The sequence below is a fragment of the Podarcis raffonei genome, chromosome 3 (genome assembly GCF_027172205.1).
Source record: "Podarcis raffonei isolate rPodRaf1 chromosome 3, rPodRaf1.pri, whole genome shotgun sequence".
Taxonomy (NCBI): Eukaryota; Metazoa; Chordata; class Lepidosauria; order Squamata; family Lacertidae; genus Podarcis; species Podarcis raffonei.
The window spans coordinates 54,881,607-54,893,884 of NC_070604.1; the positions used below are offsets into that span (position 1 = coordinate 54,881,607).

The 12,278-nt window shown below is 43.8% G+C and overlaps 1 protein-coding gene and 1 long non-coding RNA gene across 4 annotated transcripts in view; one reads left to right on the forward strand and one right to left on the reverse strand.

The window, feature by feature from the left end:
* Positions 1 to 12,278, reverse strand: part of HS3ST5 (heparan sulfate-glucosamine 3-sulfotransferase 5) — a 142,074-nt gene that overhangs the window by 80,611 nt on the left and 49,185 nt on the right. The gene's annotated exons all lie outside the window — the stretch shown is intronic.
* The window catches only part of LOC128410457 (uncharacterized), a 59,256-nt gene that overhangs the window by 23,127 nt on the left and 23,851 nt on the right, over positions 1 to 12,278 (forward strand). The gene's annotated exons all lie outside the window — the stretch shown is intronic.

The following is a 12,278-nucleotide window of genomic DNA, read 5'->3' on the forward strand; positions in this document are numbered from 1 at the left end:
CTTTTCATACAAAGATTACCATAATAAAGGACAAAAGTGGTAAGGTCCTAACCGAAGCAGAAGACATCAAGAAGAGGTAGCAAGAATACACAGAAGAATTATACCAGAAAGATATGGATGTTTTGTATACCCTAGGTAGTGTGGTTGCTGACCTTGAGCCAGACATCCTGGAGAGTGAAGTCAAATGGGCCTTAGAAAGCACTGCTAATAACAAGGCCCGTGGAAGTGATGATATCCAGCTAAACTATTTAAAATTTTAAAAGATGATGCTGTTAAGGTGCTACACTCAATATTCCAGCAAGTTTGGAAAACTCAGCAGTGGCCAGAGGATTGGAGAAGATCAGTCTACACCCCAATCCCAAAGAAGGGCAGTGCCAAAGAATGCTCCAACTACCGCACAATTGCACTCATTTCTAGCAAGGTTATGCTAGCAAGGTTATGCTTGAAATTCTACAAGGCAGGCTTAAACAGTATGTGGACCGAGAACTCCCAGAAGTGCAAGCTGGATTTCGAAGGGGCAGAGGAACCAGAGACCAAATTGCAAACATGCGTTGGATTATGGAGAAAACTAGAGAGTTCCAGAAAAACATCTACTTCTGCTTCATTGACCACGCAAAAGCATTTGACTGTGTCAACCACAGCAAACTACGGCAAGTTCTTAAAGAAATGGGAGGTCCTGATCACCTCATCTGTCTCTTGAGAAATCTCTATGTGGTACAAGAAGCTACAGTTAGAACTGGATATGGAACAACTGATTGGTTCAAAATTGGGGAAGGAGTACGACAAGGCTGTATATTGTCTCCCTGCTTATTTAACTTATATGCAGAAATCATCATGCGAAAGGCTGGGCTGGATGAATCCCAGGCATCTGGTTGGCCACTGGTAGAGCAGGATGCTGGACTAATGGGCCAATGGGCTGATCCAGCAGGCTCTTTTTATGTTCTTACATTGACTCAGGAATCCAGTAATCCTGTACCTTCCTAAGTAACTGTTGTATATGCTTCTTGGATTCCTTTGTAGGAAACTAGGTTGAGTCTAGTTAATACCTCTATGGAAGGCTTCCAGTTTTTGACCATATGCACAGCACTAGCATAGTATACATTTAGCAGATAACTGGCAGGGAAAATGAAAGGAAAAGAGCTTAATAATGCCATATGCGCTCTGTGTGTGTGTGTGCGTGTGCGTGTGCGTGTGTGTGTTTAGAAGAGGATAGATGATGCCATGGACAGCATATGGAAACAATTTCTTTTACTTATCTCTATAAGCAGAAATATATCAGCTGCTATTCAAAAGAAGAGAGTTCATATCCTCAAATCAAAAGTGGCTTATAAATAAAATCCTGACACCGTGTGAAAACAGATCAGACACCCTTTTAAGAGATTGCAAAAGATGTTGAGACAGGAGAAAGGCCTTATAACAATATGGATGATCAGCATACATTCTATTCACCTACAGAATTACTTTGTAGATCTGACATTATTGCTTTCTCAGTTGCATGCATATTCATTTGGGGGGAAATGCACAAAATATTTCAGCTGGAGTTAGAATATGAACTTGAACTACCACAATCCATCAAAAATTGTTAGAAAAATTAGAGAGTGAGAGAGCCATTATTTTAATATTTTCTCCTTGAATTACTAATTTAAAAGACATTTGCAATTAAACACCTTTAAGAAATAGTGAGATAATTTCACTGTATTTGAAGTGTTAAAACGTATTTGAAGTGCTATATAATTGCAGCTGGAGCATAAAATAATTTCTCCTGGCTCTGCCCCCATTTAAAAATTATTTCTGCAGAGAAATGTGTTATCAGTTATCAAGGGAAATAGTATTTCATTTTCAAGGAAGCAGATACCTGGTTTTTGTTATCTTAGTAAGAGACACAGCTGTTTCAGTAAATCTCGCCAAGCTTATTAACATCTTTTTGCTGAAGTGTAGTCTACAAGTCTACAAAAAGGTGTCCTGGGGAGAAACACCAAATATGGAAAGTAGTAATCAGTCATGGTGATAATATACCAGTGTTCCCATTTCAGGGGCTAAGTGGGCTCTTCCTGTGTTTCCAATCCCACACCAAAAGCGTGAGGTGCTTGTCTTCACAACTGCACAGAAACATGCACAGGACTAGCAAAGGTACCTTGCCATACCAAGTACCAAGTATAATGTATATGTAGATATAGGAAACATACGAAGACACTTTATACTATGAGTCATTGGTCCACCAATCCCAGGATTGTCTATGCCAACTGACAGCTATCCACAAAGGCCTGAGACATAGGCATTTCCCAGCCTTATTTTCTGAGATGCTATACCTCTGAGCCATGAAGCCTTCCAGGGCACCTGCCTTTCTCCACTTAAAGTCAGTGCTACATCACTTAATGGGGAGAGTAATAAGCTGAGATGTTCTGCAGGCTTTTGCAACATTCTGTTTATATACACTGGACCTTCTGCTCCCTCTAGTATTATGGATGAATCTCTCCTCCACAGCCGGACCCTAAGTTATTATTATTATTAAGTTAATTATGCAAAAGGCTTCCTCATCCTTCTCTTTCCTTTTTCTTGGTACTGCTTAGGATACATGCATTTAATTTTTAGATTGCATTATAAAAAGGGAAACGTGTGAAATCACAAGAGGCTGAAAGGTAGAAAACACTCCTTTATCCTTTCTCTTCCCCGTATCTGGCACAACTGCCATCTACCTCTCAAAACTGGTTACTAGGTTTGGTTACTTATTTGGTATGGGAGACTGCAGTGGTCTGCCATTAACTCCCTGCCCATCTAATCCTAGCAAAGGCACATGTCCACATTTTAATGTGTTTTATTCTGTCTGACTTAGAGACTTCGTAGAGACAAAACCAAAAATTCCTAGCTTGACTGTGCTTGACTGAGATGGGGGCTTGGTGAGTGGTTGGGCAGATGGAAACATCTTACTCCTGTATAGGATTTGCCCAATTCTCAGGGCTCTTCCCCAAAACAAAATGTGACCACAGGGAGGGGGCAGCATTAAACAATTCATACTATTTCAGTGGCACAGTTTAAGCAGCACGAACACTTGAGCACAGACCACCACCATTTTCTTCCTTCCCATAGTGCCTTAAAAAAACATGACAGGCTGCTAGCATCTTCCCAGAAACATCGTAATTCCCTTTCATGTCCTTAGGATGAACCTTTTTGTAGAGATCTATACATAATTTGCACCTTTTGACAATTTTGGCTTGGGGTGTGTGTGAATGGCTATTTCAATAGAGTGCTGCATGTTATAAGCAATGCCATCATATAAACCACTTTGCATGTATTAAAAGCAAGTGCTTTATTAGATGGGGCAATTTAAGCACATTACTTTTCACTTGTGGAAGCTAGGAAGTGTTGCATTATGGATGAATTAGATTGTTGTATGTTTAAAGCATGTGTTACCTGGAACTGAGGTTTGCTAGATATATCACATTATAACATATACATCTGCATGATGATGGCAGGACCCCTGATGTGAGGAAGATAGGAAAATTATTATAATCTCCATTTCTAAATTGAATGAGCATTTTGCTCAGCAGAAACCTCTTGACTGCAAATAGTCTGAGATTACATCCTGCTGTTTAAGGTACCTGTGTGTGTCTGTCTGCATGTGCATGTGTTTATGAGCACTCATTTATTTTTAAACTGAACATAAGTTTCTCACATTCCTTTAAATCAGATATCTTTGATATCCTATACTGTTAGAGCTACTCACATGTTGGCACAGACAGGTCATATTAGTGCAATAGCTATTTTATGATTTATTTATTTATTTGAATTATTTGTATTATTTGTATTATTCTGACCCAAGAGATGAGTCACTCTCCTACAGAAAAAGTACTCAAGCCTACCCTTATCAATCTCAGGATGAAACTCACAGCTGCCCTGATTGAAAAGGACATGAAAGAAATTATGCAACAAAAACTCATTTCAGTTCAACAGCTACAATAAAACTGGGGAATGGAGAATTACACAGAGGTTGCATTCAGACAAGAGATTAAGGCTTGGCTTAGTGCTACAGGAACAACAATCTCCCCTCATATCTCCTCTTGCATGGCCACAAGGACGATATTCAAATATTCCCATTACATTTTATATCAACTGCAGTTTAGGGGGTCATCTGAACTCTAAACTGTGGTTAATCTTAACTCTGGTTAATGAAAAGAAGCCACCTGCATAAACTATGGCTTGAGTTCAGTTTGTATCCACTGGCCAAAGTTAAGAATAACCCAGTTTGTCCATGTTCAAATAACACAGCCAGCTGTGGTTAATCTAAAACAGAAATGGAAGGTCCTAAAGTCCTCCTCACAGTCACTTTCCACCAGAAGAGGAGTGGAAAGCAGCCAAGCCCAAATCTTGCTGCAGGTTGTTCTTGTAATGCTGAACTGGCCCATAGCCATCAAGGCCTACTCAACATTCAGAGCACCATGCCACCTGTTAATTTTGGTTAACAAGGCATATTACAGGAAGGGAAACAAAAATTGTGCAGAGAGAAGCCTGCACCTTATTTCCACACAGGAAAAAAACAGGTAACGATAAATGACTCAGATTCATATTTTGTTTTCCTCCTTTATTGCTGTACAAAAGAGGTAGCCTTTGGTAGTTACTTCTACACAAGCACATATTCTTCTCTAGAGAAAAAAGAGAGGCTGTATTAAAAGGTATGAGCAGCATGGGTAACAATGGGACAGCAATCTAGGAAAGTGATATAAAATTATAATGTGTCAATCCAAAGAAAACTAGTTACTAATATAGAGCTAAGAGGACAAAAAGGGACAAAAGATGCTTTGTAGTGTTGGATTGCAAGAAATGAAACCAGGGTGGAAGAGAGATGGTTGTGGGATGGGGATGTTTGTGGTCACCAAAGGGTTATCTTCCCTCCCTTTTTCTATACATAGTGTTAAAATGTTGTTGCATCTTTCTGTTTCTTTTCTATGTTTGCTAAGGGTTGCACATTAAGCTTCCTTAATGTGGGTTTTTCTGTCTCAGCCCCACTTTTCGAAAGCATGTTCTCCTTCATGGAGAGCACGTGTTACGGTGGGGGCAAACAAGACATCCCTCTGTTGCTGGGCGGGTTAGTTTGGATGGCCACAAATCTTGGTCGTTGGTGAGAATGTGATGTTGTAATTTATGATTGACAACCAAGGGGCCATTTATTCCTTGTGCGCAGCGTTGAGTTGCCTCTTTTTGCTGCATGCATTGGATCACTCGTCCACCCTCCCTATATTTAGGGCTGTTTGCGTTGACCTTGCTATGCCTGTCATGGGGTCGTCTGCTTTGGGGCAGGAGCCTGGTAGGAATTTTTCCATTTGGCTGATTGGCCGGTGCCATTTGGTTTTTTGCCTACTGCGTAGCAAAATTGTCACAACTTGTAAGGTTGTGGTTAGGCATTGGTTAAATTTGGTTGGTGGAGGGGGTATGGTTGGCTTGCCTGCCCCTGCAATGCTTCTGCTGCAAGGGTATTCCATTAAAGGAATCCAGGGGCTCACTATACTCTTGTCCTGTCAAGGGGCTAGGGCCACACAAGAGCCCCTGAGAGCATTTGGGGAGAGGTGAGGGCCTGGTACCCAGCTCTATTCTTTCCCCAAAATGTTTTCCCTTATTGACTTTTGCAGGCTTGCGGATGTCAGTTCTGTTCCTACCTCTAGGTGGGAACAGATAGTCGCAAACCAATGCCTAAGCAGCCACTTACATTCTGTAATCAATAAAGTTGTGGCCAAAAAATTATGTCAAAAACCTTAAACAAAAATTCTGTGTGAATTGTGTTTTATTTGAGGGTGGCTTGGGGACCTCAACATGCAAGAGAGTATTCTATGCTTCTTATTGAAAACATGGAGCTTACTACCACAGCTACCACAGCTGCATTTATTCAAAAGTAAATTCATCATTATTATTATTTGTTAAACCAGTTACAATATTTCCCCATACCTGTTACCAGTTACCATTGAAATATCACTGACGTATTATTATTCACTTTAGTGCAGAGCTTTAGTTGCATGCTTTAGTTGCTGCTCTGTTACATTTATTATGCAATGGGTTTTTTCGTCTTGTATTTGGAATAGCTAATTGATGCCATTGGGACATAAGTCTCTTCTGATAAAGGACTGCATGTTGTCTGTCTCTTATTTATGGTTTATAACTGGAGAAATAATATATACAGCATGCACACAGTAGTTACAGACATACTAAAAGGCAGACAGATTGAATACCACAGTATAATTCTGCTGAGGGATTTATATGGTATCATTTACCACAAAGTGGAAATTACAATGTAGTAACACTGCGAAGTTTTAGTTTTGTCTTTATTAATCACCATACTCCCATGCCTTATAATAGCCAAGGCAGAAAAAACTTAGAATAAATTATTCTCAATCCCCTCCACACACCTGATTTTCAAAGTGCTTTGGCGGCAGAATACCTAGACTGGTACAAAGGGAGCGTTTTGAAACGAAGGCTGGTGTATTTTCTGCATTGGCAGACTTTCCAGCTCTCCAGCTGTTTATCATGGCATGTTTATGTTCTGCCTTACCCATTCTCTGCCCTACAGGGGCTATGAGAGTCTTTTAAAAGTAGAGGTGGAAACTTTAAATGAATTCACACATGGATGTTCCTAGCTTAAGAACTGCAACTTCGACTGGTAACTTGTATGTGTAAGTAGGCATCACGTATCAAATGTTGAATGAAAGCTGACCTAAGACTTCAAAACAAAACCCCACAGTTTAACTGGTAGAGGCAGTCCAGTGAACAACAGGGAGTCATCACATCCTGATGAGATATGTTCAGTCCTATACATGTACATGCAGCACATGGTGGTTATACAGATTTAAAGTTAGGTCTGCCTCCTCCAAGTCTAACATTATAGTCACTGTTCCACTATGGAGTGTCTGAGCAATAAATTGGAGAGAGCGTGTTCTCCAATAAAGCGTCTTCAGAGGTGGCGATCCAGGAGCAGGGAAAAGGGGAGCAGGGATGATGTTGACACCTCCTTGCAGGTACGTCAAACCTGGGTCTTTAGGGATCATCCTGGATAGCTCAGCTGGTCAGTGTATGGTGCCGGTAATCCCTAGGTTGCTGGATTGGTCCCTGTATGGGACAGCTGCATGCTCCCTCATCACTCTGCCCGGACACTGAGGTCCAGCGCCGAGGGCCTTCTGGTGGTTCCCTCACTGTGAGAGGCCAAGTTACAGGGCACCATGTGGAGTACCTTCTCGGTAGTTGCACCCGCCCTGTGGTACGCTCTCCCATCAGATGTCTACTACCAGACTTTTAGAAGACATCTAATGCAGCCCTGTTTAGGGAAGCCTTTAATGTTTGCTGCATTTCTGTATTTAATCTTTTGTTGGAAGCTGCCCAGAGTGGTTGGGGATGTCCAGCCAGATGGGCGGGGTACAAATAGATGATGATGATGATGATGATGATGATATTGTGGGAGAGTGGACTACATGATCCTCAGGGTCCCTTCCACCCCACTATTCTTTAAGTTGCAATTCACTATGGGTATGTTAGATGCAGGGCTGCCATCATCCCCTCAGCTTGCTAGGATCGCAGGGACAGGGACATGTGTACCACTTGCGCAGCTCCACATTTCAAATGAAAATTCCCTGAGCAATAGTACCTTAAGCTGGTATGCAGGAAGCTGGCCCGACAGCAGCTTTGTTGGGACTTTTTAGGGTTTCTGGCCAGCGTTGGCCCTGTAAATTTACACATCGTGGTGGCAACTCAAGGCAGGGCATTCTGCCCAAGTGGGGGCTGGGGGCTAGCAAGCTATAACTCTATACCTCTTGCCCATATTTCCATAAAAATATCTTCCTTGGAAGCCTGGCTAAAAGGTTATCTAGATGGGTCAGTGGTTTTGTGCTTGTGGGAAGGGTTTTCCCAAGGTTTGTGATTCTTCTGGCTTTTCAACCAATGGCTCAGAATACATCAACTTTAAAGTCAGTCAGAGAGCTACCTGCGGTAGCAAATAAGAAGGTTAGGAAGCAGCTTTCATTGGGACGTTTGGTGGGATCCCCTTGATTCTCCTTCTATTCCTGATTTTCATTTATCCCCTTTGGGGATTGTCCCTAAGGAAGCCCCATATAATCCATATTTATCGCATCCCATAGGCACTTCAGTGAATGACTCTCTGGAATTGTTCCGTGAAATATGCATCTTTGGATCAGGCAGTTGAGCTTACCAACTAATTGGAAGAGGGCCTGGTTGGCATTATGCGATATTGAATTGGCTGTTAGGCTGCTGCCGGTTCACCCTCAAGATTATAAGTAGTTGGGCTTTAATTGGATGGTCCTTACATTGATAAGGTGATGCCAATGGGTTGTGCTATAGGCTGTGCAGCACTCGAGTCCTTTAGTGTCTTTCTGGACTGAACATTGCGAGTCAAGACTCGTTTAACGGGGGGTACCATTATTTGGATTATCTCACTGGCTGGTTCATGTGACACCAGCCCCTGCTTAGGCTTACTGCACGCCCCTTATATTCCCTGAGGAGCTGGGTGTTCCATTGGCAGTGGATAGGACAGTGCCTCCTACTGCCCCTTTTAACGCATTCGGGGGCTAGCTGGATATCGTTGCTCATACCTCTGCTTGCCTGTGGAAAAGCTGTTTGCCGTGAAGGACATTATTCTTGTAATACTTCCTCTGACAGCAAATATTGCTTTGTCAGATTCTATCATTGCTAAGTCAGTTAAAAATTGGCATGCAGGGTGGTTGTTCCAGGCTGCCCCTTCCATTCCTGCTCTGCCAGGTGGTCTCATGGCCCGGGGTCCCTTCATCATCCTGTACAGTGGCCTTGAGCCTGGCAGGGCAAGCTATCACATGTGACCTAACTTTTCTTGAGTTCTCCCCATTGTAGTGTCAGCGCACATCTGGACTGAGGAGTACAGGGACCGTCGGGTCTGTCTTGGTCTGATAACCAGGCAGTGTGAGGGTCCTGGCAAAATGGTCCTCATGCTTTGGCAGAGTCTCCGCCCCCTTTTATGTGCCTTCCAGCTGCACTGCTTAAGGTTTAATATTGCGTTTCTGCTCGCTCTATTACGGGATCATCTAATGTTTTCGCTGTCACTCTATTCCGTTTTCAGTTGGAGAGCTCAGATCCTAGGCTCCAGACGCCAGGCTATAGCCGGATTTTCTGGAGCTCCCGTGGCGCTTTGGCAACAATTGATAATTAAGAGGAGTAGTAGCTTACATTTCCCCTTCTGCTTTCAGGTCTTATGAGAAGGCCTGGACTGATTTCTTAGCGCTTAGCAGGCAGTCCTCTGCCATTCAGAGGAACTTGCCTCCATTCTCTGAGCAGGACCTGCAGTAATTGGCCTATCTGCTGCAGATCGGACGCACTGTTAAATCTACCAGAATTCAGTCCGCTGCAATGTCTGCTAGAGTAAAGCTTTAAATTTCAGAGACCCTTCTAAAAGTGTGTCCTGCGCAGGGTCTCGGAAGGTTGGAAAAGACTCCAGCCTTCACAGGACTGCAGGCAGGAAGCCGGTCAATCTTGACCTATGCAGTATCCGCAACAAGTTAAGGCTTGTCTCCTGGTTCTAGATCTAGACGAGACTTCTTTCAGTATTCCATTGTAATTTTGGTGTACTGAGGGTTGGGGAAATTGTGTTGGAGCCAGCACGGGGCTGAGAGTTTGGAGGCTTATTGCCTCAGGTTTTTTCCTTATCTGCTTTGTAGCTTGTCATAAGTGTCTGGAGCTTTAAGTCAGACCTAGTGAGCAGGGTTGCCATCATCAGGCTTCCAGTCACAGGTAAGGTGGGCCCTTGCCCTGTTATTGGATACCAGAAATATTTGGCTTTTCGTTCCCCTGCGGGGCTGGCTCGATCCTAGAAGTTGCTGGTTCTCATGGGTTGCTCCTTCAGGATATATGTGTTTCCCTTTTGGAGTTGAGACGTGTAGTGCGCAACTCCAAAACTGACCAGCTGGGTTGGGGGGAGGTTGTCCGCCTCCCAGCGACTGGGGAGGTGGGCCCGTGCCCGGTCAAGGATGTAAGGAAGTACTTGGCCTTGAGACCTCCTGGGGACGGCCCCCTACTCATGCATGAAAATGGCGCGACACTAGTTCACAAAAGTCATGCGTAAGGCCGTCTCTGCTTGTGGGATCTCGGCCTCTGGTTTTGCCCCTCATTCCTTTCGCATAGGTGCAGCGACTATGGCGGCCCATTGGGGCTTCTCAGCCACCAGGATCAAGGATTTGGGACATGGAAATCGGATGCTTTCAAGGGTTATGTGCGAAAGAAATGCTGAGTTTGGTACTAATGCTTGTTTGTTTCAACCCTTGTAGATCCCACGCTGGTCCGCATCTGGATAGTGGGACACAGCATCGTTCAGTGGGCTGGCAGCAGAGCGAGGCAGTCTGCAAGGGGAGCGTGCCTCCCACAGCACATGCAAGTGTCATGGTTTTCCAGACGCGGAATGTCATGGGGAGAGTTTATGCCGCTGATTGGTCGCCGGCTGCTCTCGGACCTCCCCACCCTATGGCCATAGTGGTGCAGCTGGGGGAAAATGATGTGGCAACTATTGATTGCCTTGCTTTGCGTACCTCAATCCAAAAAGGGATTTGGAGGCATTGGCAGCCTTATTACCTTCAGTGAGAATAATTTGGTCTCACCTGTTGCAGAGGCAAACCTGGCGCGGTGTTTCCCGCCCGGAGGCCGCTGTAAGGGCCAGGAAGCGCATTAACTCTGCTGTTTGCGGGAAGGTATTGGAGCTGGGTGGTTTGGTGATTTCACACCCAGACATTAATTTTAAGGCTGAGGCCCTTTACTGGGCAGATGGAGTGCACCTCTCCAATTTGGGGAATGATGTTTGGCTGGATGTGGTGGCTACTAAATTGGGTTCATGGTTGGGTTTGTGAGTGGTTGGCGGCGAGCATTAGAGCTCGTGTGGCGGTTAGGCATTGGTTATAATATGCTGGTGGTGGAGGGGTCAGGCTGGGCCTGCCCCTCCTATTGCGCTGAAGGGAATTCCGTTAAAGGAATCCTGGGGCTTGCCACGATTTCGTCCAATCCCTGTTATGGGACCAGGGCCGCCCAATCCCTGTTATGGGAATCCTTGTTATAGGACCGGGCAGGCAAGCTTTCGGGGAGCTGCTGGGGTGAGCGGCGTGGGTCCGACGCTTAGCTCAAATGACCCCCCAGTTTGACTTTCTCTTCTACTGGCTACCGATCGGACCTCGGGATGTCAGTTCTGTCCCAGGCGGGGGGACAGATAGTCATAACCAATGTCTAAACAACCACTCACTGATTTTGTATTTTAATAAAGTTGTGGCCAAAATAGTGCCCAAAACCCAAAACTAAAATTACGTGTTATGTGTGAAGTTATTTGAGGGGTGGCCTGGGGACCTATACACGCAAAGAGAGAGAGAGAGAGAAGATATCAAAGGAAAAACACCTTTTTAAAATGCTGATAAAGAACAGTACATTTGAAGTTTTTAGTTAATTACTTCCACCGTTCTTCAGTTAAGAATCTTTTGCAATGGGGAATATTCACTTGCCACTATGATAAGGTATCACATATATATCAAGTCAAACAAATACATTCATTTTCAGCTGCAAAAAGTGGGCAGTGTGAAATGAGATATGAGAATCCCCAAGGAAATGAGGGAGTATAAACAGCAGAGGCCAGAGAAAGCCCCAAAGTCCAAAGGTCCTTAACTAAGGTAAGTAAACTGGAGGGACAGTAAGTGGCAAAACCTTCTGTGCCCCCTTTGCCATACATCACCTGGTGATCTCGTTAGACTAGTTTCTAATAAACATTGGGGTTTTCCCCTGCGGCATTAATAGCATGTATATAAACTATGGATCAGTAATTAATCTCTTAGGGCCAAGCTAGATACAACTTGGAATATCCATGATCAGATTGCCTGACATTTTTTTTTTCTTCAGCTAAAAGCAGGAGTGGGGTGGAGTGGAGTGGTTCAGGGCAGCAGTGCAGAAGGAGGGTTTTAAATCCTGGTTCCTCAGTGAAAATGCCCACCACCAAAGGTGATATCTGTTGGAGAGATTTGGGAAAGGGGTATCTGGATAGCTGTCTTTTTAAAAAGAAACCTCATTGGTTAATCATGGCTTCTTGGGGTGAGATTTCCATCACGAATGAGGAAGAGACAGAGTTAATGCTCTCCATGCACAAGTGTCATGGTCCCAATTCATTCCACTCCATTATTGAATGCAGCTTCCCATTAGTTAATTCTATATTCACCTAAAGTGTTGCAATTTTTGTATAGATACAGCACTCACATCCAATACAAGCATAGGTATTTTTTTTCCAGTGATAC